Source organism: Scomber scombrus, chromosome 8 (assembly GCF_963691925.1).
Source record: "Scomber scombrus chromosome 8, fScoSco1.1, whole genome shotgun sequence".
NCBI classification, from domain to species: Eukaryota; Metazoa; Chordata; class Actinopteri; order Scombriformes; family Scombridae; genus Scomber; species Scomber scombrus.
Window position 1 is genome coordinate 25,531,507 of NC_084977.1, and position 26,116 is coordinate 25,557,622.

Consider the following 26,116-nt stretch of genomic DNA (forward strand, 5'->3'; position numbering starts at 1 on the left):
GATAACTGCATGCATATGTTAGTAGTGCATGCCATTCATGTCTGCATGTGTGCACATCTGCTGATTGTCTGTGTCCCATCCTGTTCTTTCGACAGCATACAAAGTGATCTGTTGTGTGTCAGGTCTGCCTGAGACCTACGGTAAGACATTTTTGTAACCTTAGGAAAAAAAAATGGAGCAGGCATACACATGGACAGGTTTTCTGCCAACTTCTTTTTCAGTTAATCTGGAGTGACATTTGGTTTTGTAAATGTTGCTACCGACTTTTACAGCATGCCATGACCAATAATATAAGCTGGGCAATTAATTTGCAACTCTGTAATGACATACTCAGTAAACTAAAAGATTCTAATGTAGTGAAAAGTTTAGATGGGGTTTACTCTGAAGCTGTGGCATTGTATATAACGTACATGTATTGTAATGTTTTGATTGCTCTAGACATGAACTCCTGTATTCAATACTCTTATTTAAGTAAAAACAAAATTGCTTTGTGCCTTAGCTTCATGTCTGACTGCGTCAGTAGTAAAGTTGACTTACAGCTAGAATCTGAGGTGAAGGTTAAGGAAACCCTATCCATCCAGATGTGTCTAGCGCCACACAGGGTGACCCTTCAAGCACCCCAATAAATCCCCATGGAATGAGCACAGCAAACCAGTGTAAATGAAGCTTGAAATGATGGCACAAGAAAGGTGCTGTACAGAGTTGTATCTATTTTGCTGACATGAACATAGGGATGTTACAGCGGCCTCTGTGAACTCAAGACATTTAACTGTTGTACATTCAGCAGTAAAAAGACAGCATGCTCAGTATTAGGACTGTGACAGTCTACATATTTTCTCACTACAGTGATGAGACAGAGCCTCCCATATGGCTATGAAGATAGCATTTAAGTCCTGCCTGTGATTACTTCAAAACACAGCACACTCTGGATGATTACCAATGCTGAGTATGAGAGCTGAGCTGTGAGTGACTTTTCTTTGGCAACTAGACACATATGTTTAGTTTTTTTTAAATAATGTATCTTCACTGCACTGTGAACAACGAGGACCATGACACATAGATCTGAGGAGTAATCATTCACTAATCTTGATGACTAAGGCAGAATAGAATAGAAAATATAGTTTACCAGTTAAACAAGTACATTTACTTGATTAATGGTAGAGAAAAGTTAGTGATTGGTTGAGATTATTGGGGGGATAAAAGCAGGATGGGCTGTAATGAGTTTGACTCAGTGGTTATAAGGTGTCATTATAACTTTGGAATTGGTGTAATGCAACAATTGTCAAAGCTCTACTCTCTATACATCTGACGCACTATACATGTAGTAAATTTGAGAATTATTCTTCTTCAATACTTTTCAGCAGCAAAAAAGCTTTTGCTACTTTAGGGCTTTTTGGCACTGTTCCCATGGAATTAGTGTTTAAGACTCGTGTCGTGCAGCCAAGACATTTTAATTCTGCATCCCACCTTACTTATATTCATTTGAGTCCCTGTGGATTACTTACGGCCTTACCAGCAGCCAAGTTCTGTGCAATAAATATCAGTAAAATACTCTTGGCAATCACCTACGCACAACTGAAAGATTTCAGTAGTGGCAGTCCTTAACAGTGAGAAAACACTACTGTCATCAAAAACAGAAATCCCTGGACCAGATACTACGGCAAGTCTAACCAAGAAATAGCTGGCTGTGTAAATTTAACATTCATCACTCTTAGAGCAACATAGCACATCCTGCTATCAATCATTCAAACTCCAGCCTAACCACCAGAGACAGACACGCAGAAATAAAGATGGACAGACAGGCAGAAACAAGAAACAAGTACAAGGACAGACAGGAGCAGAACTGTTAGCCAAGCAGATGACATGAGAAACATGACACATAAATAAAAATGATAATATTGCAAAACTGATACTCACCCTCAGGCCAGGAAAGCCGCCAATGCCAAACCCACCAACAGGCCCCTGTGAAACATCACAGCAACATCCTAAGTACACAGGATAGGACATTTACAGTATTGCATATTCCACATGCTTCAATGGAAACGCTATAAGTGCAACATATTTTTTTTTTCATATGCTAATCTCAAGGATAGAAAAAACATTAAAATTGTTTATAATCCATTAAAAATCAGCTTGTGAAGCGTATTCCTGACCACTTAAAGTAGTAATGACAGGCTACTGTAATTAATTGCATGGATATAATTTTATTTTATTTATTTTATTTTTCTTTAAAAATCAGCTTCAGGTGTGAAACAGATTCTCTATGTGTGTTTCAATCTTACCTGCGTTGTTTTTTGTTCATATGTTCTTGTATTACACACTATTAATGCTTTTGTATTTGTAGCCTTACAAAGGCCTTCACTACATGCAAGATGAACATACATTTACTTATGGATGTATATAAATCTGAACTGGTTTATCCAGGGAAAAACCTTGTACTGTGCCCTTGTATGCATAGTCACTAATGAGTGAGGTCAAGTGACAAGCTTGGAGATCCTTACTGGGGAGAGAAAAGTGGAATACCACACGGATCGTAAAAATTAAAACAAAATGATAATTAAAGAGGATAATTAAAACCACTTAAAGAAGACAGGAGTTCTCACCTCATTGCCATCAGGACCAGGAGGGCCCCTCTCACCTGCATCACCCACCACACCCTGTGAGGAAATACATCCACAATCAGATTAAGAAGGTCAAGTCAAGTGATGTTAATTTTATTTATATAGCCAACTATCACAAATCACAAATCTGACTCAAGTGGGCTTTACAATCTGTACAGCATACAGCTAAGTTTATCTGTAGACCCTCAATGGAAGAAACCTCAGGATGAGCAAAGAGGAGGGATCCCTCTTTCAGGACAGATGGACAGAGAAAAAAGGTGCTTCATGTACAGAACATACCAAATTAATGGTCAGGGCAACCATTGCAAACCAGCAATACATTTTGCTTTGAATTTCTCTCTTTCTTTTTTTGATACTTTATTTTAACTTTATTAATTGTCTGTCATGCGACGCATTCAACTTTTACTTATATATAGCAGTTAACATGCACAGAGATCTCAATCAACTTTGCATTGACATGGTGTGAAACTGATGTTTATTTAATGAAGCAAGATTAGCCAGAGACTGGCCACAGACTTCCAGTTAGCCAGACAGGACTCAATGTCGCAGAAAAAAACCTTTTGGATGAAACAGACACTGGGCTGCCTGCCCACTTGGCAACTTCAACACAGAGGAGGCTTTTTAAAACATTAACGTTTCACAGTGTGAAAGTCCAACCTACACATTCCATCTGTCTCTATCTTAATCTAACTGTTTTTTTTCAGTGCCACCCTGGAACAGACTTGGTGTTAGTGGACCAATTCCAAAATACAGTGCCATCAAACATTTCCACTGTGATTTGCCGAATGTTGAATAGTGTTAAATCCGCTAAAGGACTTATTTTTCTTGTATTTTTTTTCTCTCTGCACTGTTTAACCATGGGCCCTTAGCATCCTGCTGCTTTAACACATTCAAAACAGATGCGGCATACAGATGAATCTCCCTAAGTTATACCAGGTTTGTGAATGTGAAGAACTGCTATTTTAAGATACTCTACACAATATGAGATGTATAATATTTCAGTTTTTACAATCTCCCAGATTTTCTATATGAAATAACACAGACAATCATGCCAGAAGCCACCCTCTCCCCTCTCTATAGGTATTGACAGATGGCAGAGGTTTGTATTTTCATATTTGGAAGTAACAATGAACAATGCAGAAATCAAAATTGATGAATTATTACGTGTCTTCCTTTGGGGCCAGGTTTTCCAATAGGACCAGGAATGCCCTAGAAAAGAAAAACAAGTAGGTAATAGTAGTAGTACACCCTTCTCCCAAGGATTTGGTATAACAACAACTGTTAGCCACTCGACTTAAAGTGAGAGATTTTTACATAAGAGTGAAATTGTGCATTTCTTCTATTCAGATCTGTTTATCTGTATTATCACAAAGTAGGAAATGCTCCTCTAATATTAGCTTGTAAGATAATACCATTAAATTGTGCAGAAATATACTTAATGGGATGAAATGGAAAATAAAAATTGTACTAAGGCTGAATTCATACCAAATCAAGTCACAGCAGTCCTCCCCTTCATTTGAATGGGGGTAGTGCGAGTACCAGAGAGAGAGAGAGAGAGAGAGAGAGAGAGAGAGAGAGAGAGAGAGAGAGAGAGAGAGAGAGAGAGAGAGAGAGAGAGAGAGAGAGAGGGAGAGGGAGACGGAGAGAGAGAGAGAGACAGAGAGAGGGAGAGAGAGAGAGACAGAGAGAGAGAGACAGAGACAGAGACAGAGAGAGACAGAGGCAGAGAGAGAGACAGCGACAGAGAGAGAGACAGAGAAAGAGAGAGAGCATGCAGCAGTGGTTAAGCAAGCTAAAGATTGAATGAAGAAAGCGAGCAGTGGTAGTGAGACAGCTGATGAATAAGAGAAATAAAACTTTATTTTCTGATTGTTTCACAGCAGTTACAAATAAACACGCCCACATACCCACCCTGCAACCTGATTTGGTCTGAATACAGCCTAAGTATAAGACTGCACAACTGGGAAAGAACAATGCGTCCAGAAACACATGAATGGTAAGTATTAAGACCTTGATATCATGTGAGTTTAATATAAAGGGAAACAAAATATCACTCACTTTCTCGCCCTCCAGCCCTGGTGGCCCAGCAACACCAGGAGGCCCAATGAAACCCTGGAAATAAGCAATATTTCATGTCACAACATTATCTTAACATTAAAATATAACTTTTCATTAGTGTGATGTTTCATTAGAGCAATAATGTGATATGATTGAATAGCTGTCTAAGCCAACAAGTATTATAACATCTTCATATCTATGGTATTAAAAATAGTCACCATGTGATATCATTATACGCAGATGATATGATGATATTTTACTTTATTTGCGTGACCCAGTTACTTCAATTCCCTCACTATTGTCACTTCTAGAGAAAATGGTCAGATAAACTGCTACAAAACAAGTTTTAAAAGTTGAAATAAATTAGCATAAGTCTACTAATTGTATTAAGAACCCAGTACGTTGAAGATCCAATATATTAATCAGACATTTCACGATTATGATCTAAAGTCATACATTTACTCCAGAATCTCTCAATTACACCAACCAACCATGTTAAATAAAATATTTGAAATCTTATATCATAATCTATTTGGAATAATAATCTTTCTTAAACATATATGTCTGTCTTATTCTTGCCAAATGACCATGGGTAGGATCGATTTTTAGTTTCTGTTTCTAGTGGTATTTCCTATCTTTACAATTAGTATACATGAAGAAATGGTTAAACAATGATAGTCCATAAAAGTGTATTAAATCATAGTGTATTCATATTATTTAGAGTGCTTGATTAAAGCACCTTATTTTGGACTCCTATGAAATGAACAACTAATCTAGTGATTTTAAACAATGTTTGGATATGATGTGATTGCACCAAGCTGTGTATTTTACTGAGTCCTTTTTTACCTTTATGGAAAAACACAGGTTTTGTTATTTGTAATGGTGACACTTAAACTATTACATGCTAAGGGCATTTCAAATTTCAAAATATTTGATGCTTGACAAAGCTTATTATATGAAATTTTCAAGCATTTTTAATTTGCATATGAATTTCAATTTAAATAAAATGTAGAATTTTATAAAGAAGAATGAATGAATAAAAACATTAACAGAATCTTGATATACAGGCCATATAATGATAAGTATTATCATTTATGTCTTTAGGTGTGAATCTGTGTAAAGTTTATAGTTTCTGTTTTTACCCATTAATGTATTCCCTTTGTAGGACCCTGTATATTGTTGTCCTATTGTAGTCCTAGTTCTGAGTGTTTTTCTGTTTAAAAAAGGAAAGGAAAATCAACAAGTAGCCATCATTAATATCCTTTATCTTGTATATAGATGGAAACTCTTGCCTGATGGTAGTTTTGACAAAAGGTCAGGGTGGTCAATCAAATCATTTTCATACTGTAATAGCAATTTGGCCAGCAGTACATGTAGCTAAATATCTTGGTCTGCACCAGACACAGACCACATGTAAGACCAATACCGCTATCCATAGGCCCTGCAAATGGGGTAAAAAGGGGATTATACCATCATTCGGGGTAGCTTATCCATTCTGCATGTATTCTCTGAGTTAACAAAAATCACCAGGAAAAGTAAAAAGAACCAGTCTTCCTAGAGATAACCCAGAGCCTGGATCAGCCCCCACAAGCAGTTTGCAGCTCTACAGGCAGTATGTGAGAAATACAACTCAAATCCTGGACAGTCTCTCTGGAGCACGACTGAAGGCCTGACACTGTCCTAATCCTTTCAGGAAATGAAGTATTCAGTGCTGCTGAAGGAAAGAGGGCAGAAGGAGAGCAGAGAGCTACTTGTACTTACACGGACACCTTTAGGCCCTGGGTTACCTTCTGGGCCAGCTGAGCCCTGCAACAAAGGAAAGACTCTGGTGAGGAGGACCTATTGTACAGTACACACACGATCAGTGATTTCACATGGTGAGGCAAACCTAAACACATTAGACTCTGAACCGCCTGATAAGAAAAAATACAGTGGATTTGACTGACAGACAGCTAAATGAAAACACATGTTTTTCATACTTCAAGTTGCAACTTTATATTTCCTCGTCCACACTGTGTGCATGCAGTGCACATGGTCTAAAAAGCCCAAAGTCCACAGACTGCACACATGAATAAGCAATAAACCAAGAAACCAATTTCATAAACTGATGCATTTCATTATAAATTGATTTCATTTTGAACTGTATTTTCAATATAGTACAACTAGTAGTCATTTACCACCTGATTCCAAATCCAAAAATGGGTAGGAAACATGTATAGGAAAACAGACAGCAGTGTGTATAATGCAGTTATCTTTTTTATTGCTGTGTATTCTCTGTGGAGTTCACAGTAGAGCAATGAAGAATCTAAGAGGATCGATGGAAGAACTGGAAGCATATTTTTGTATTTTTTCACTGCACCTGCCTGCCAGGGTAACCTGCAGCCCCCGCTTCCCCAGGAGGTCCTGGTATGCCCTGCAGCAGAGACAGAGACAAACAAGAGAGAGAGAGAGAGAGAGAGAGAGAGAGAGAGAGAGAGAGAGAGAGAGAGAGAGAGAGAGAGAGAGAGAGAGAGAGAGAGAGAGTGCATGAACAGTGAATAGGGAGATTAGATGGATGGATAAAGTGAAAGAGGAGAAACACAAACCTCTACCAGCATTGCCAACTGAGGAATAAAACAAGCACTGTTCATTCCAGACAACCTCCACCAAGACAACCCTGTCTATTAACTGTACCTTTCTGCACCTCCCCAACCCACCTCTCCCACATTGGCTCACTCTGCTGTTATTTCAGCCCACTGTTAAAATAACACTTTATGCTCAAAAAATTCAGCTGATGCTCTTATCCAGCACATTTTTAAACAGTCATCAGTTACAGTAATCTGCATTTCAAACAAAAAAAAATTTCTGTTGACATTAATCATCATCGTCTGACAGCAGTTTGTTAGGGTTTTATATTGTTGTCAATCAGTGCTTCTTTGCCTGGTGCTTCGACTTTTAACTTTCCATTATCAAATTAATAACATTTTTTAAATGATTTTGCAATCCAATCTGTGCCAGTGACTTCTCAATGTTTTTATCACTTAGTTTGACAGATTGCAAAAGTCATACATTACAATATATATATTAAAGGCCCTTTAAATGGGCTTCCAAGGATTGTCACAGTTCTAATCAAGCCAGTGTATATATACTCCTGTACTTCTTTCACTGCTTGCTGATTGTCTTCGACTTCATGCCAGACTTTTCAGCATCTATTCATGGACTGATTTCCCGGTTTCGACTCGGCTTGCCTCTTACCACCTCTCCTCGTCTCTGCCCCGGTAAACGCAACAGCCTTCTGTCCCTGACCATAAGTATTGCCTGTTTACTTTCTGGTTCCTGTCTGCCTGTGGCTGTGTGGCGTCCTCCGGCTTCAGTCCTGTCAGGAGAGCCCAGAGACTCCCGTCTGGTCAACCTCTTCATCTCTGTGAGTGCTACTGGCATTATCTTACCTGCTGCCTACTCTGTCGTTGGTGACCCTAAGCCCAGCCTGCCCCCCTACGCATTCTGCCTATACCTGTTCAGCTAACTTGCTGACTGTATTCCATAAAGATCACTTCTTACTGCTCCCTGGCTTTGTGCTGCATTTGTATCCTACCCCTCCACACCCGTTAGTTTTATCAGTTTGCAGTGGAAATTATCACTTTTTTTAAAGGGCACCTGGAAAGAAAAGGCATTGTTTACTCCTTGAAATGATAATGTACACTAACAGTAAAAAAAACATCTGGATGTAATGGCACAGGATCTGACTGTTATCTGAACTTTACATTAAAGTAATAGGGAGTAAGAAAAGAGTAATTGCTTCCTTTCCTCTCTATGCTCAGAGCGCTCTGTTGTGGACATGTGTAGAAAGCCTGTGTAACAAAGCTCAAATATTTGTAGCATTTTGATTGAGTTATTCCATCAAGGAGAGGGGCATAAATGGAGGTCAAAGGGAACTGATGTAATTGGCTGATGCGCACCGGCACAGCTGTGTGTTGTGTGGTGCAGTGACTAATCCTGTTTTTGTATGAATGCAGTTACCTTGCATCAGTGTAATAACTGACAGAATGAGGCTGCCAATCCTTGAGTTTACTGCTTTTGTTGTTTGACACACATGTCCAATCATTGTTAAAGAAAACTGCTGAGCTCTGGAAAAAATAAGACATCTTTATATCTCTCACACACTTACTTGTTCTCCTTGCAGTCCCATTGGCCCTGGATAACCTTTAGAGCCCTGGAATAAAACAAATATATGTTTAGAATATTTGACCCTAGAACACCAAACAAAGTGCTTCAAGAAGACTATTTTGGAGTTTGTTGTTCTCACTATCTCAATCAAACACTACATTTTATTTTTGTGTATCCATCCCAAAATGAGACACCTAAGGAATGTTTGTGGATCGAGGAATATTCTGGATCCCTATTTCCCGCAGCCAGTTGGTACCCCTCTTAAAATCCAGGGTCGCAGTTAATGGCTTGTGGTTTCATAATATAGTATGCAACGTGTGTTTCTCCCCACCAGTGGGGACACAACTGACTTTAAAACATCCAATATATAAAGTCAAATATTCACACAAAAAACTATAGGCTATATCCCAGGCTTAGGAGTTTCTATCATCTTGCTTGTATTGATGATCATTATTAGCAATAGGTAACAAGATGCTAAAGATCCATGTACTAGATCTAGGAAGCTAACGCATTAAAAACATATTATTCAATTTGTTGTGTAGTGTTTCTGGCTACTGGTCCATGACCGGTTTTGGGTCCTGACTCTTTTGCAGAGTTTAAAAGAAACGAACACATTTAAAACATTAAAAGCTTTTGTAAAATGTGCCAAAAAGTCTAGTGTAAGTGATCTTTGAGGAGAAGTCAACCCATTCTGATCCCCAGTAAGTTTGTACTACTGCCAAATCCCACATTAAGTTAAACAAGCACTTATTCTTTGTTAACTAAACAGGATTTATTGTTCGGTAAATCGGAGCTTTTCTTTATTTTCCCGCTTGACGTGATTATCAACAGATGTTTACAGCTCCAAAACACAAGGTCAGGGCCGGGTCAGTATCTTTTTGGGGCAGTGAGAGACCTTCTTGAACTGTGCCATAGATTCTGTAATGTGCTTTCCTAGGTTGTGACACATGAACCTTCACACTCAATAAAAGGCCCACTTGGGGGTAAAGAGCATAGGCCCTGAGCCAGTCATTTCCTCTGAAAATACTTGACGGGGCACAGTTAATGTCCTGGTATATTAAGTTCAGCTACTGCAAACACAGGGATGGCCTCCTGGGAGGCAAGGTGAAGGCCAGCTATGTGGAGACCAGACTCAAATCTTCAATAAGAAGCTACCTGGACAACTGTGTGGACATAGCCATCTAGGTGGCAGGGCGACAGAATATAGCAGATAGTTCAAAGGGCCACAAGTTTAATTCCAGCAACAGACATGTGCCCTTTTGCACCAGTCATTGAACTCATGTGCAATAAATGTCTCTCGATTAGAGCATAAACTGAAATCTGCATTAACATATAGGGTACGAATGTGATTCTGAATATGTGCAAGATGGTAGACACTGGGAAAATGTCAGTGTCCTTAAATTTGACTGATAGAAATGTCCATGAAATTCTTCTTCCTTTGGCATGACAATTGCTGGCCTGAGAGGGCACGGTATATTGTGCACGTCATTGACCCCTTGACACTGGGCAGGGTGACTTTCCTCTTTTGGATGACCTTTGACTTTTACCATAAAGGCTATCGGGTTTAAGCGAGACGGTACAACATCCCATCTGAATGTTTGACTGGGAGAGAAGGGCAGCAACACAGATACACATGCAGACTGAGATATGAAAAGATAATGAAGAAGACACAATGTGGTGTAGATAGATGAAGAAAGAAAGAAAAGTTGGCAAGAAAAGAAGATATACATGCATGTTTCTTTTTAAAATATAGACTGAGACTGAGAGACAGGCAGAGAGCAGGGTGGGCTGTGGGCTGTCTCTGACTGGGTAACATAATACTGACCACATTAAGGCCTCAGCTCATGTCTGTGGTTAACACTTGGGAGAAAACACAGTGGGAACACTGATACACTGTGTGTGTGTGTGTGTGTGTGTGTGTGTGTGTGTGTGTGTGTGTGTGTGTGTGTGTGTGTTTGTGTGTGTGTGTGTGTGTGTGTGTGTGTGTGTGTGTGTTTGTGTGTGTGCGTGCGTGCGTGCATGCGTGCATGAATGTGTGTCTATGGGTTACACACAAACATTCACTTGAATAAGAAAGTGTGACCAGACTTGTGACTGTGTGTTTGCATGTATGCATGCACTTAAAACCAACTGCCTCAACTAGTGTTTGAGAATTTAAATCAAATTTAAATCTCAATCTCGATCTTTAGCATCTGCTACTGGTTTAAAGAAAGATAATTTAACAAACTGAATCTTACCAGCAGACCTGGAAATCCATCCGGACCAGGCAGACCTGGTGGACCTCTGTCACCCTGTTGGAACAAATGAAAGAGAGAGTAATAATGTAACACTTGCAAGTCAGATTTTTTTTTTAAACAGCTGATCTCACTGCAACATCTTTTTAAAAGCATTATACCAATGAAATATAACAATAATTGTACACTTAAGAGCAGTTTGTTATAAAGAAGAAATGCATACTGTTGCTTCAGGACTCCTACAGTAAACCCAGATAAACAATGTAAATTAATTCAGTATGAATTACTTAACACTCAGTAAATCTTTATTTTTCAACATAAACCTTTTTTCCTTTTAATCTCAGATGACAAATGAATGACAGGGCAAAAGTTAAACAGATTATTCAACCTTTGGGATCACTGTAAAATATTTTAATGTTCATTGTTCATCATCAAAGTGTTGGATTTTTCACAGGTGAGTTAAATCCATAGTTCAAAGGCCCTTTTGTGGTTCAGACAGTGTCTGAAGAGGTCTTAACCCATCTGCTTCAAAACAAACTCATATTCTGCAATATTTATTTATATTAAAAGATCAGACATGTGAGTTGACAGGGGGAGGGGAGATTAAAGAGACAAATATGAGTACAGATAAATATGCCCAGAGAGGGATAAAGATGCAATGATTTAAAACTGTTATAAAAGTAAAATACTCACTATAAAGAGTTATGAGAAGGCTACAATAATATATGGGGATTACATCACGATGCAGTCGAATACAAATAGCGGACACACACTATGTTTGGTCTGAAGTTAAATTTAAAGTTAATCTGGGTATCCAAAACGATTTAGAAGAAGAAATTATGTTTTACCACAACAGTTATTCTTAGGGGGATTTCTATGAGTGTGCAGAACATTAAAACTTGAAGGGAGAAAGATACTTTTGGAGATTAATTAGTTCAAGATATTTCATAATGTTTCTGAGGAAAATCGTTATTGTGACAATGTTTGACATGAAAGAGACAATGATGAAGACAGAGAGTAAGAGAGACCAGCTGTGTTGAAATTGACGATGATAGGGTGAGTCAGAAATACAAAAAGGGGGTTTAGAAGTAGTGGTTGAATAAATAAAATGGGCTGAAGAAATCCAGACTAACATTCAACCTCATTCATCAAACAAATGTATAAAGACAACATTGTATAAGATAAAATGAATAAATGTATCTATTTGACACAAATTATACATTGTTCAGTTGTTAATAACCTTTTAAAGGCATATTTGTTAAATAATTATTATTGCTTCATATAGCCCATTATACTGTGTAATTTAAACGTTTATTCACCTTTTTCACAATATTTGACCCATTTCATCAACAAATACGATCCAGAACACAGAAAAAAGCTGTCAGTGTGAATAGACTATGTCAGGTGATACGATAGGACTGATGTTGTGAAGACTGGAAGTGAAACCAACTCGGGTAAAGTGTCTCAAGAGAAGTATCACTGACCAAAGTGTAAAGGCTTTGAGACAGGCAGGCGGGAACATAAGAGTGTGAGAAACACTAAAGGGGGGAACAGAGATGGGGAGCCAGACACTGAACCCAGTGGTGGATTCCTTACCTTCTCTCCTCGTGGAGCCTGGCCTGGAGACAGCCCGGGGTCTCCTTTTGAACCCTAGGATAGAGAGAGGGTCACAGGGTAAGTACATTGTGAGCAAACCAAATACATTTAGAATGTATCAGTCACTGATAGCAAAAGTTTGTTTTTTCCGGTTATGACTATTCTTAAAAAATCTCTAATCTTCAGTCTTTCAGCTTCATTACATGAACAGGATAAACAAATGCTTGGCTACATCTAATGATATTTCCAACATTTATTAATTTGTGTAATATGTTTTTATCTCTCTCAAAATTGAGACTCCTTTTTTCATTAATCCATTACTTCCTGTTGCTAAACAGATCCCTTTATACCATTAAGTAAGGCAGAGCGTTCAAAAATCCTAGCCCAGTGATTATCAAAACATAATAATGCAGCACATGAGCTGGTAGATAAAACTTCTGATATTAGTCTCATTTATTATGGCGTCATTACTAAGCTTCCACAACAGTCTTTTTGAATACCAAAAGATGATGAGATGAAGTGAAAATACACATTTTGAAATTTAAAATGAGACAGTCACTGTGGCTTTGTGTAGAAACCAATGTGGAGACACTTTAGGATGCAGTTCCTCTTACAGCAGCAAAACAATCCAACTGTACTGAAGTAAGCTGGGAAGATCCCCATCCTTTTACAATAGATGATGTTAGGAAAAGTTATATGGTAAGCTCTACAATATGCCACTTACTGGCTCTGTGCAGCTGTGGCTCCAAACAATGGACAAGATGGAAGCAAGCATTTAAAAAAAAATCTCAATACATTCCTTTAGATAACTATAGTTGATGTCATAGATGTCACTGAACATTTATATTTTCCTAAGGTCTACGTATAAAAATGTGGTGAGGACATTTGTATGTGGAACTGAGGAGCAGTTTATTCTATACATGACCCTACAAGCCTATAAGAGACAGGTGTGTTTTGACACCGACAGTAAGAGACATTGTTGGAAAGCACCATGCACACTGACAAAGATTAGCAGACTCTGTAAGTATGTGTGAGAACTCTTTGTCTCTGTCGTACATGGATACTTTAAGTCTGTTTTAAATTTACACTGACACACTTTGAGCCTTGGAAACCTACTACTAGTGCACAGAAGAAAGAGGGACCAATTGTGAGTATTAAAATGACAAGAAATCCATTCATTATAAATACACTGCAGCATCAAGAGGACCCTTCATCCTTCAGTATGCATTATACATACCGTTTGTTATATGAATGATTTATAAATCATCATAAATTTGGCATCATCATCTCTGCATCTTCATTCCTGCACAATGACCAAGCAAGACAGAAACAGCAACAAAGTAGCAATGCCTTTGAGAATCCAGACCTAACTCAGTCTCAGGCACTCTGTGTCATCACAGACCACATGTGTTCCCACAACGCAGAGAACAAGTCCAAGTTTCTGCCAGAACGGAGCTGATGTTAAGTGTATTTCCACAGAACAGCAATATTACATTTCAACAGCTAGGGGCCTTGGTGCTTTTCTTCCCAAAGTGATGTTGATTTAGGTCATAAAATATCATACATCTAAAAATGAAGCTCATTTAAAACATCTCACCAGATGCTGTTGTGGCTATAAATGTGTTGTAAAATGCCAAAGCAGCAATGTTAGGAGACCACCACATAATTTAAGCACAACAACCTACGTAGTCTGACTTGTTGCCATCAACACTACAAATGTCCAGGTTGTTGATTGGTTAGCAGCTCCAATTTGGCAAACAATATATAATTCTGTAAAGTTTTAAAAATGTGATACATGTGGAGAAGTGTAGTACAGACATCTGGATATGAAATGTATTATCTAAGATTTCACAACAAATTTTCACAGTTGTTTGTGACGAGCTTAACTCTCAGCTTGTTTGGGTGATGCTAAGCCATGTTTAACACCTTAGAGCCATGCATATTCTTCGATAACTGTCTGAGACTGCTAGAAACTTGTATTACCTACTTGGATTGTGAGCATCATGTTCCCATAGTTTTGACTGACAGTCACTGAGGCATACAAAAACTTGGGTTTAGGAAAGCAGAAATTCTACCAGAGCATAAAACCAGATATCCGCTCTGTTTGAAAAAAGTCAGCAGTGCATGGAGCAGATTGAAAGATTATTTTAAGTCTTGCAAGCACATAACAGCCATAACATTTCAGACTGTGCTTAAAACACATGTCAAATAAGTTCAGTGTCAGGAACCTCTGTTAAAGGAGATATTTTCTCAAACAGAGACAAAGGAGTTTCTCAATCCCTATTCCACCTCCACAAAGAGGTTGGGGGTCTGAGAATGACTCACCAACAGGTCGCCACGGTATTAGATTCACTGATTTTGGGTTTGTGCATGCACACACAGATGTGGCTGTACAGGCTGAGGGAACAGTAGGCCAGCAGGTGGCCCAGAATGTCATAATAACCAATTGGCGGCTCTCGGCCAACCATACACCGCGTCCCAGCAAGGTCAGAGGTCACACTGAACAAATTCATCTATCTCCCTGTGCTGTTTGATTAATCAAGGAGGAAAATGGAACATTCCTCTCTTTATGTGTGTGGGGGTGTGGTAGGTTGAGAGATCATCATGAGAAGTGTTTTTGTAAATTACTTCAACTAACTCAAATTCTAAGTAAGGCGCTATCCACTTAAAACCAAAATGTTTCACATCAATACACACAGGGAAAGGCACTCTGTGGTAGCCAGTCGGGACCACAGTCACCACAATCATCTGTATTTAGCTGCCCACATCCTTGCTCAGTTGCACCAATGTATCCTTTGCATCTGGTCCCATGATGGGGAAAGATTTCAGTTTTTTTTCACTTTATGATGTCGTCAGTGACTACATTAACACAAAATATTACCAAAAGAACAATATTCCTACTATGTTGTTTATATGGCTGATGAAAATGAATATTCCATTAATATTCCTGTTTACAGCCGTGCATCCTCTGATGAAAACAGGATTTTTGCAGTTTTCCACTCGTGGCGGACTTGTTCGACCATAAGAACACAGACTCCCTATTTCATTGGTTCAACCACCTCCTTGAAAAGATCTGCAATGTTTGTGCATGCCCTCAAACCTGCTGATGTCCAAGTTTTTCAAAATGTTTAAAAGTAGGTGCCTGTGTGTGTGTGTGTGTGCGTGCATGTGTGTGTGTGTGAGAGAGAGAGGCTTTTCTTTTGTCAGCCTTGCAAACTGTTGATTAGTTGGTATGTTTACAACACCCAGAGCTGACCGTAAACAGGCAAGAGACCATGTGCCGCAAATTGTTGTGAAAGACACAATTGGACGGATATTCTGAATGTGCTGTATACACGTAGAAAGAATGCTCATAAAAGCCCAGATAATATCAGTATATCCCACATCTTAATCAGAAAATGCTATCTTCGGAATAAGGTTTAAATTTGGAATTTCCAAAAAGATGCTTTATAATATAGTTGTATTCAGAATAAGAGTGAAATATCAGTGTGCCTGTTAACAAATGTCAGTGCCATTGCTAATGAGCCAGAACTAGCACGATTATGTGCTGTGGTGAAAACCAGCATATCAACCATCTGGGTAGAGGGGTTTATCATTTCAGCCAACAACCACCCATGTCTACTCCACTTTCCCATGATACACTGTGACGACACACTGGCTCCTTATTATCATGCTTGCCTACATCTGACTGTGTCTTGTTTAATCCCACTTGCACAAGCTCTGAACAGCAGAGATTGGTTATTCAGGGGGAAAACACGTTAATGTCTGCTATAATCAATGTCATATGGTAAAAACTTTGACTACAGCAGATTATACTTGTGAGTGTGTTTGCGTGAGTGTGCATCATTTAAATGAAAAATCTGTGACCTGGTGACATTGCTATGACAGTGTCTAGTAGGATAAACAACAAGTGTGGCACAGGGGGCTCTTGAAGAGCTCTGCAAACCTACCCAAGTCCTACAGGCCCTGAGAGACCTCAGGCTCAGGCACAAGTCAGTATTATTACATATCCATTATTAAGGTCAATATTAAACAATTATACACTGATTTCACAGACACACACACACACACACACACACACACACACACACACACACACACACACACACACACACACACACACACACACACACACACACACACACACACACACTCACACACATGACTCTGTGCCAGACATCATCCCCTCCTGATGTCCACACAAAAACACGTGCAACAGGAGTGACAGCAACAGGTCTCAACTTGTCAGCTAGCTTTACCTAATTCTTTTGCTCATGTCTTTGATGATTATTCATGGAGAATATAAATTGTAAAATATGCAGGAGGGAACTTGTAACACACTTCCCCCACTTGTCAGGTTCTAGGAGTCCTATTATTCGTGGAATTACCGGATTGAAATAGATATGAAAAAATACTGTATATACAAAACAGTGGAGAAAGTAAGTGCGTGTAGGCTGACAATAAAATGACTATAACAAGACTCTGGTTTGCCCACCCAAGAGAGAAGATGACTGCCTGTTACAAATGATTAAAGCAAACAAATATATGAGAAAGGAAAGACTTGACTTCAGGCTAAGTACAATGCCTTTTTCATTTTTGTCCTTTGATTTTGTTTCTCTCTCTCTCTCTCTCTCTCTCTCTCTCTCTCTCTCTCTCTCTCTCTCTCTCTCTCTCTCTCTCTCTCTCTCTCTCTCTCTCTCTCTCTCTCTCCTCCCTATGGTGATTGGCAGGCCAGTCTGTGCAATGACAGCAAACTTCATCAGGCAGTATGTGGAGAGACCCTATTCTTTTGAAATTCTCATTTTACTGTATATAATAATGAATACGCCCAACCAACTGTGCCGTTATAAAGAACGGCATAATCACTTCATCACCACTTCTAAGACGGTAAATATTTTATGAATGACATGAAAGTACACAACTTTAACGACTATGGGTGCCACAGTATACAACCAACCATATGTTTAAGTCCCCGAAATGTTCTGATTTTCTTGGATCTTTTATAACAAAATCATCTACCCAGTTTCTTAGTAAAACAATCTGAGTTTCAACATTATAGTTAAACTAGCGACTGTGCAAGTGTTATTCGAACATGGGTTTGCATAAACTATTCCCCTTTAAAATATTAATTTTTTCGAATGGATGTCTTCTTTCCCCACCTCATCAATCCTCTTGAGAAACTCTTCTAATTTACCCCAAGGGCATTTTCCAACTGATAGCTAATGATCCAGTGTCTGTCTGTATCCATTCCCCCAAGCTTGATTAAGCATGTTATCAAGTGTGCTTGCCATTGAGACTAGTGACGTAACCTTTTGACCGAGCACAGACCTAGCACTTCATGCTACAAGAAAGTAGGGTCACACAGCTCTAGCAGGTCTAGCCCTTCTAAAGAAAGGTTGTTTATAACTTTGTCAGTAAAAGACACAGCATCAGTGCAAAGCATGTCTTAAATGAATAACTACTGCTTATTATAGTACTGTTGTATATGATATGTTGTAATAGTTAACAGTAGTCATTGCAGAAAACGCTAAACCAAAATCAAGAACTTCACTTTTTGTCACTGGATCGGCAGACTTTCAATGATGGGAGACAGGAATAAAAGAGTGTGGGAGCAGAGTATGACATTAACCATCCGTGGCTTTGGCTTGTGTCTTAGGCTCTTTAATGCTGGCTCTGGCTCCGAGGGAACTCATCTGTCTCGTTCCCCCCACAGATACTAACCAGAACCTTGTCTGGCACTCTCAGGGAGCTGTTTATGTCTCTCCACTGTTGGAGATGGCACTCACCTTGGGCCCAGGTGGTCCCGGCTGGCCTGGGTTACCGTGTGGACCATTGGGACCCTGAAACAGATACATACAGAGTGAGAGAACACAGATAAGCTTACTGTCTTTTGTTAATGACTGTTAACAGCTCAGTATTAAAGATGAGTCATATGACAAATGCCAGCTGTAATCTGAACTAAAGAAAGACAACATGAACTTTTGCTTGTAGACTAAAATGTGGACTGAATTAGAGAATACTACAGTGTGAAAATTGTACCTTTCTGTCATACATTCCTAAAATTTGAGCTGGGCAATATTGCCTAAAATCAATATTGCGATTAATTGTCGTATTAACCTTGGTTACAATCAATTCAATTACGTCTTATTACACACACCTGAGCATATAAATTATTTGTACTGAACAATAAACAGTTAATCATGGATCATTGCAGACTAATATTCAGTAGTTAAGAACACATTCTGGTATTTGTTAAAACAGGAAAATCAAAGAAAAATAAACCCTGTTTAACATCAACTGTGACAATCCAAATAAGTAATATCATGAATTAATTTGAATAACAGCTGTTGACCAAAACACCATGAGTCAGCGATTGCCCAAGCTGCATTTCTCCATCATTATGTCTATCTGAGTAATGATTGACACACATGGTTGATTACTTTGTGTAAAACTCCATTTATGTAATTAACCCACACTCCAAACTTTGAGTGTTCCCCATGCCTGTAGGGTTTTGTTGTTGTTGTTGTTGTTGTTGTTCAGGTGTATTACAGGGCTACAGTAGGTGGCAGCCTGTAAGACAGAGTAAATAAATCCTACATATCCATGTGACTTCAAATAAGGTCAACAAAAAGTCATAATGTTGGTTTTGATCACTTTTAGATTTATTGCTATGCCTTACTTAGAAATAGCATAAATATGTTTATTGTATCACATTTGTTCTCGGTGTACCAAAGGTATTTCACTCTTTGAACATCACAGGTATGCAATGAATGTACAACCACACGTGCACAGACACACATGCACACTTATGCCTAGAACTACACGTGCACTTTGATATGCACGCGCACGCATGCACATGCACGCACGCACACACACACACACACACACACACACACACACACACACAAACACACACCATAAATACACTACATTCCTTCACATCTGTACCCCTGCTGCTTGCAAGCCAGGCTTCCTCTGCACTACAGCCAAAGGCCAGGAAGAAGGATCTCTCTCTCGCTCTCTTTTCATTTTTAATGTCAGTAATCAGAACCTGATTTCCCCAAGAGCATATTGCCCATAGAAAATAAATGAATTTAACTCCAATTTAGTGCTTTTTAAGTCATAACTTTGTTAGAAATGTAGGTAATGCCATAAGAGCATCATAACAGAGTTTAACTTGTAAAACCTCCCACTTAGGCCCACATTGATCAACATTGAAAAAATGAGGCAATTCTACAGAATGTACTGCAGTGTAGTAAAAGATTGCCAAGGAAATACTGATCAGTGAAAAAAAGGTCCCTTAATTGCAAAATGACAATGCAGCAATACAAAAAAGATCACTGCAGCTTATTCACAAAATACCTGATGACTGTTATCAATCACCATCTCAGTTCTTAAAACTGCCAGCTTCAGGGACTGCCTGCTATAAAATAACCTCTAAAGTAACTTTTCCATGACAAATGCCCTTACCAAATGCTGTGCCCTGGTTCAAAGTCTGATATCTCTGACAATTATAGGCAGTATAATAGGTCTGCTGCTCTGTGCTGAGACAGCAGAGACATAACCACAGCCCTGCACACTGCCCTCAGCTTCCCACCACATAATGATTCCAAGCCTCCCTCTGTCTCTGCTTTATGACTTAGAGGCAAACATGTGCTTTCCGAATCTTTTACTAGGAGGCATGTTTTACCATATACCTACTCTCTCTGTCTACAAGCCTGTCTTTCTGTCCATCTGCCTGCTAGTCTTCCCTCTAACATAAGAGAATGGGAGCAAAAGGAAAAAATGCTACATTTTTCAAGTTATGTATACACAATCACACACACTCTCAAAGACATGCACATATAATATACACATAAAATGACCCCACTCATGCACATAAACATGTACTAACCACATTTTCACATTTTAATAAGCAATGATTTGTCACTGATAATTATTTGGACACTTGAGAGTCTTTATCAGAAGCAGGTGTTCACAACTGTCAACAGTATTAGTAATCAAAAATCAAGTTAATTTGAATGCATGCTGTCTTCTAAAAAAGACTGGCACACTGTAGATATTTACATTCCCTGTGTTAAATTAGCACTGATGATGTTGCTGTGCAGAGTACAGCTTCTACAGAGACCAAGAGTGAACTATTTATACAACATCCACATACCACGTTCATTTAGTAAAATGTGTCTTGTTCTGTTTAAAGATGCCTTTAGGGACTGTGGCATGATCGTAGCATTGCATCATGACAACCTTGGCAGTTGCAAACAGTGTAGCCTCAAGATCAGAGTGGAAATGCAGCCTGGGCCGCCGCTGCAGCTGGTTGCATATGTTACTGTTTGATCACTCAACCTTGATGCTCCGTCGGTGCTGACAAGTAAACAAAGTTGCCTGCATCCTAAAAGCACATTATCTCATGGTCATGTGCCTTTACAAAGCAAGAATTGTTATTGACCTTAATCACACAAACCACAAACATGTCTGTCAGCACCTCTTCTCTGATAGTTCCAGCTGGAGTGTAACAGTAAACACAGGCAAAACACATATGGCCAGTGCTTGCTGCTGACTGCCATAACAAAAGAAAATACAATGGTTATATTTTATATCAAGAAGTCTTCATTGACTGTGTTAGTGTTTTTGATTAGCAAAGTTTAGCACCTTTAACATGACCTTAAACTCTTGGTAGTGGCTGAGCAATCAAACCGCATTACTTTCTGTTATAATGGCCCCTGTGGAGAGGCCAGCTTTCAACAGATGTTGTCATAGTCTGAATCTAAACAAAACAGCGCTTCTTGTGCACTGTTGTCTTTTCATCTCTTTTCTGTTTTTCATTATCATTATTCAGGATCAGTTTACCCACTAAAGTCTCACTAAAAACGGTAGTATTCTACTGCATAAAGATTGAGGGAAGACACCTATCAGGTAGATACAAAAACATTTTCTATTTCTAATTTATCTTCTTAATTGTTTCCCACTTTTTATACAGTGAAAAGAGCCCTTCCTGAATAATACAGGTCATCTCTCCTACAGCATGCTGCCTTTGTACCATCACCTTTGTGCAGGTTACTCACCCGAGAACCTCTTTTTCCTGAAGGACCAGGTAAACCAGGGGGACCGGGAGGACCCTAGATTAGAGAGACAGAGGGACAGGGGAGTGAGAGAAGGGAAGAATGTAGAGACAGGGAGAGAGATAGTGGGAGTGAAGGGGAAAAAGAAATGAGAGATAGAGTATGTTAATGGCAAGCAATAACACGCAGTTCACTGTCCAGGCCTCCACAATGATGAGTACTGTATGTGCTATATTTATGTAAGAGCTATGGAGTTCAAAGAGGGGAGCCAAGTGTTTTCAACTAAGAGCTCTATTAGGAAAGCTCTCAGCAGCAGGGTCGAGTTACATTCTTAAGATGAGACTGACACCACCAGCCTTTGGTCAGCCTAGGATCAACATAAACCTTCTTCTTGGACAGAACGTATCATGAAGCATACAGAACAACTGCATGTCATGTTCTGGTTGAAGCAAGATGTAAAACAAAATATGCTCCTGCTCAACCAAACATTTTTGGTGAAAATTAAACAGTGACCCACAATATCCAATCATTATATTAAAAACATTTTTTTATAAAGGGACATTTAGCAGTAATATTAATTTATCAACCAGCGCTAATTACTGTAATACAATACAACAGGCTCGTACATCTCAACATTTCTCACGACACTTCTTCTTAATAGATGACTTTAATGTGTTTGATTTTCAAAGTCTAGTCAAAGAGAAAAAAACAAAAACAATAAAGACAGAAAAAAGAGAGAATGAATACTATCTCGCATAACCCTAACCTTAACCCTAACCAAACCAGGCTGTGGGAACACTAGCTCTGTTGGGTGTACTTGTGATAATGTGTTTTCATAAGCTTGCTTTGCATGGTAAAGACAACATTTCTCATTCTTAGTTGCAGGTTTAACATTTTTGAAGAGCCTAAGATACCCACTGAAATACGTAGCAGCCTTCGGGGGTAAATGAAGGATTTTGTATTGGTCTGTTTATGAATTATATTGCTACCATACCTTTTTTTTCCTAATGAATGACTTATTAAAAATGCACATTGTCATGTCATTTCTCCAAGAAAGGTCAGCTGAAAACACTGTAATACATCAAAAATTGATAAAGGGAATGTTATTATCAGATATAGCAGGACACATTAATTCAACTAATTAATCAAGTTAATTTATTAGTTACAGCATTAGAAGAATAAAGATATTAGACATGAAGGGTGATATCCTTTCCTGGATAACATTGAGGATTTACTGTCCTATTATTGGAGATGTGTTAAATTCAAATTCTGACCTAGAGGTGCAAGGTGGCAAGTCAGATAACTACAAAAGTCAGAGGGATTCGTCCCCTAGTGGTCATAGATTTGTTGGCAGTCCAATAAAAAGTTGCAGAGATATTTCAGTGTGGACTAAAGTGGTGGACCTTGTGACCAACGATCTGACCAACACTGCCATCCATAAAGCTTTCTATTGACTGTTCTGAACTGTTGCTATGGCAAATAAAATGGGATTCTCTGTAGCATCCTCCGTCAGAGCAATAGATGGACACAGATGGAGAGATGAAGAAAGAAACAGCTGTTTGTTCCTCTAGACTCCCACACACTGACAAATGGAAACTGTGAGCACACCACCGCCTTCACCACAACAACAGGTCCTACAGAAACCAAGGCATTCATGCTGTAAAATGATAATATTCGCATGCTTGATCTGAGCCAAGGCAAGGGTCAAATCTTTCCCAGTGGAGTCAATTCAAGAAGTTGAACTTCTGCAGAACTGAGGAATAGGATGAATCATCTTTTGCAACTTGTTGCATTGTATCAAGCGAATTATCACACCCCCTGGATTCTTCCCAAACATGCAGTCAACAAGTTGGTAGCTTAATAACAGACCACCAAGGGAAAGGCATTAAAAGTGATGACCAATATTGGTCTAGTCTTTCACCCTCCATGATTGTCCAATGTCATTATTGTAACATCATTCATCTTATTATTAATGTATAAGATGAATGATGTTTTACTTGAGTAGGCAAGCAATTGACTAGAAAAAAGAAAGGCTCATTGAGGTATATTCTTATGGTATTGTGGAGGATTTTACACCACAGTGGCTAAATAAAAATACATGGCTAAGTAAACACCAGAAATACAACTACATACACACTTTATACTCAATCAAACTATCCAACTTTGCAACAGATTAGTGACAACAGTCTATCTAGAGAGCAACACCCACACTATCCAACCAACATCATTCCTATATCTTTTAAGACAAGGGTTTGTATCACCTGCTATTAAGGTTTAAACATACCCATTACCAACTTGTCTAAAATTACTTAATACCATTAAAACAGCCAATAACTTGAGGTGTTACATACAAGTTTTCTCTGATTACTTGATCCCTACTATAGCAAACAAAACAATACACTGGAATGTGAATTTTCCAAATGTGTCTTCTGTGGTGTTGAGCCAAGCTGCGGCCAAGAGAAAGATTTTTACAAAGCAGATTTTCTATGAAAGATGCATAATGGATAAACATGCCAAATGTTGTTAATGGCAGTTCAAGTAAAACAAAACTGAAAAAATCAATGAAGAGAAATGAAAAAGTAGTTAAGTACTAAAACAAAAATCAAGTTTGCACAACATGATCATAAAATATTTACTGAGACCAGACGCAGCCTGTATAAATGCCACTGTACTTGTCTGGTTTTGTGGCTGCAAAACTGTGAAATATTTCCCTTGAGGAAGTAAACCTGCTTGTTTTCAAGTTCAAACTAAGAGGTAATGACACTGAGTGAGCCACTGACCTTCAGCTGACCCAGTATTCAAGACATGCCTGCATCAAAGTGGTCGTAGTAGCCAAAAAAGGTAGCCAAAAGATAACACCAGAAGAGAACAATGAACACTGCCTAATTAATCAATATATTCTGCCAAATTGTGGCCCAATGGAAAAGAGCCTGTGGTGTACTGTGCTCATAATACTGCAGCAGTGTGTTCAAGCTCTTAAGAGTGAAGGTAAGTTTGCAAACTTGCAACAACTCGGTGCTGAGTGATCTGTGTCCCACATACAAGACTGCAGGCACTTTAAAGCTGAGGTAATACTTTGGAAACTGGCAGATGAGTCCAGACATCTTACATCATTACGTAAACTCCTAAGTTTGAGCAGATCAGATAAAAAGATCAGACACATCTGACTTATGGAAACATACGCAATACCTAAACATTTTAGCTAAGGCTGGATGGACAGCTAATTTCTCTTTACAAGGGTATACCTTCAACCTTAAGATGAGTTATCCTCTCCCACATCACAGCAAAAGTTTCTGGCAGTATTTCAGCAAGGGAATGACATGTTATTTTAACAACCTGTACATACATGAAAAAAGAACAGCACTTGGACATGCCATCACCTCTACATCAATACACCTCTGTGCCAAAATATTTTTTCCTATATCCTGGCCATATGCAAGTGTGATAGCAATAAATAAGCTTTAAATGCCTGGTATTGATATTTTCCTCTTGATCATGTTATAACTGAACTGGCTTGTGGCTCACCTCTCTGAGAATTGTTCCATGAACATTCATAGCTATAAATGTCATTCATAAATTCAGTCACTTACCGGAGGACCTGGATCTCCTTTGGGGCCACGTAAACCATCTTCGTAGTCATAGAGGAAGTCTGGCTCCTCATATCCATAATCATATCCCCCCATGTCGACGTCATCATAGCTGCCGTCTAGATCATGGTGCTCTGAGGTGTCCACCTGATTATCACGGTACAAAGTGGTGCTGTTGGGTCTCAGAAGAGTCTCCAGGAGCTGATGAGTTTGCTGGGGCCCTAAGCGGGAGTCCTTGGAGCTGGAGATGGAGTTGTTCCTGAGTCCGTCCTTCACACGACTTTGCCTGTCTGGGGAAACCAGGCCTGTGGTGGCATCAGGGGTCTGCGGGCCCCCAGAGCTACTGTCCTCTGTGCTATTCTCAGACTGATCAGTGTCCCCCTGGACCTTAGTACCTTTTGCCAACATGTTTGTGGTAGTGGTGATAGATGTGATATTAATAAGATCCAGAGCTGCTAGTCCATTCACGGTAACTGAAGTGGGGTTGTCGGACTGAAGCGAGGATGTAGCAGAGTGGGCAACGGGTTCCAATGTCGAAATGTGGCTATGGTCCCCCAGGTAAGGTTGTACTGATGGGCTTTGGGTTGAATGTTGTTTAACCACACTACCTGGGGACATTTTGACAGCTGCTGTGTCTTTTATGGGAGTATGGTGGGTAGCTGCTATTCCAACAAGTGATTTTGTTAAGGGGTTAGAGGGGTGGTCATTTGCCTCAATATCCAAACCAGGATGTGGCAAAGGCAATCGGTAAGTGTCGGCCAGCCGGCACTGTTTTTTAAGGTAGTTGCAGTAGTGCGCAGCAGCTTGAGCTG

At 39.2% G+C, this 26,116-nt stretch overlaps 1 long non-coding RNA gene across 1 annotated transcript; it reads right to left on the reverse strand.

Annotated features, from left to right (window-relative positions):
* Window positions 1-18,465: 18,465 nt before the first annotated feature.
* On the reverse strand, window positions 18,466-25,365 carry LOC133984856 (uncharacterized). Its single transcript, XR_009925430.1, has 3 exons — window positions 25,308-25,365; window positions 21,721-21,774; window positions 18,466-18,495 (listed from the first exon to the last, which is right to left on the reverse strand). It is a non-coding gene; the product is annotated as an uncharacterized LOC133984856 (long non-coding RNA).
* Window positions 25,366-26,116: the final 751 nt, after the last annotated feature.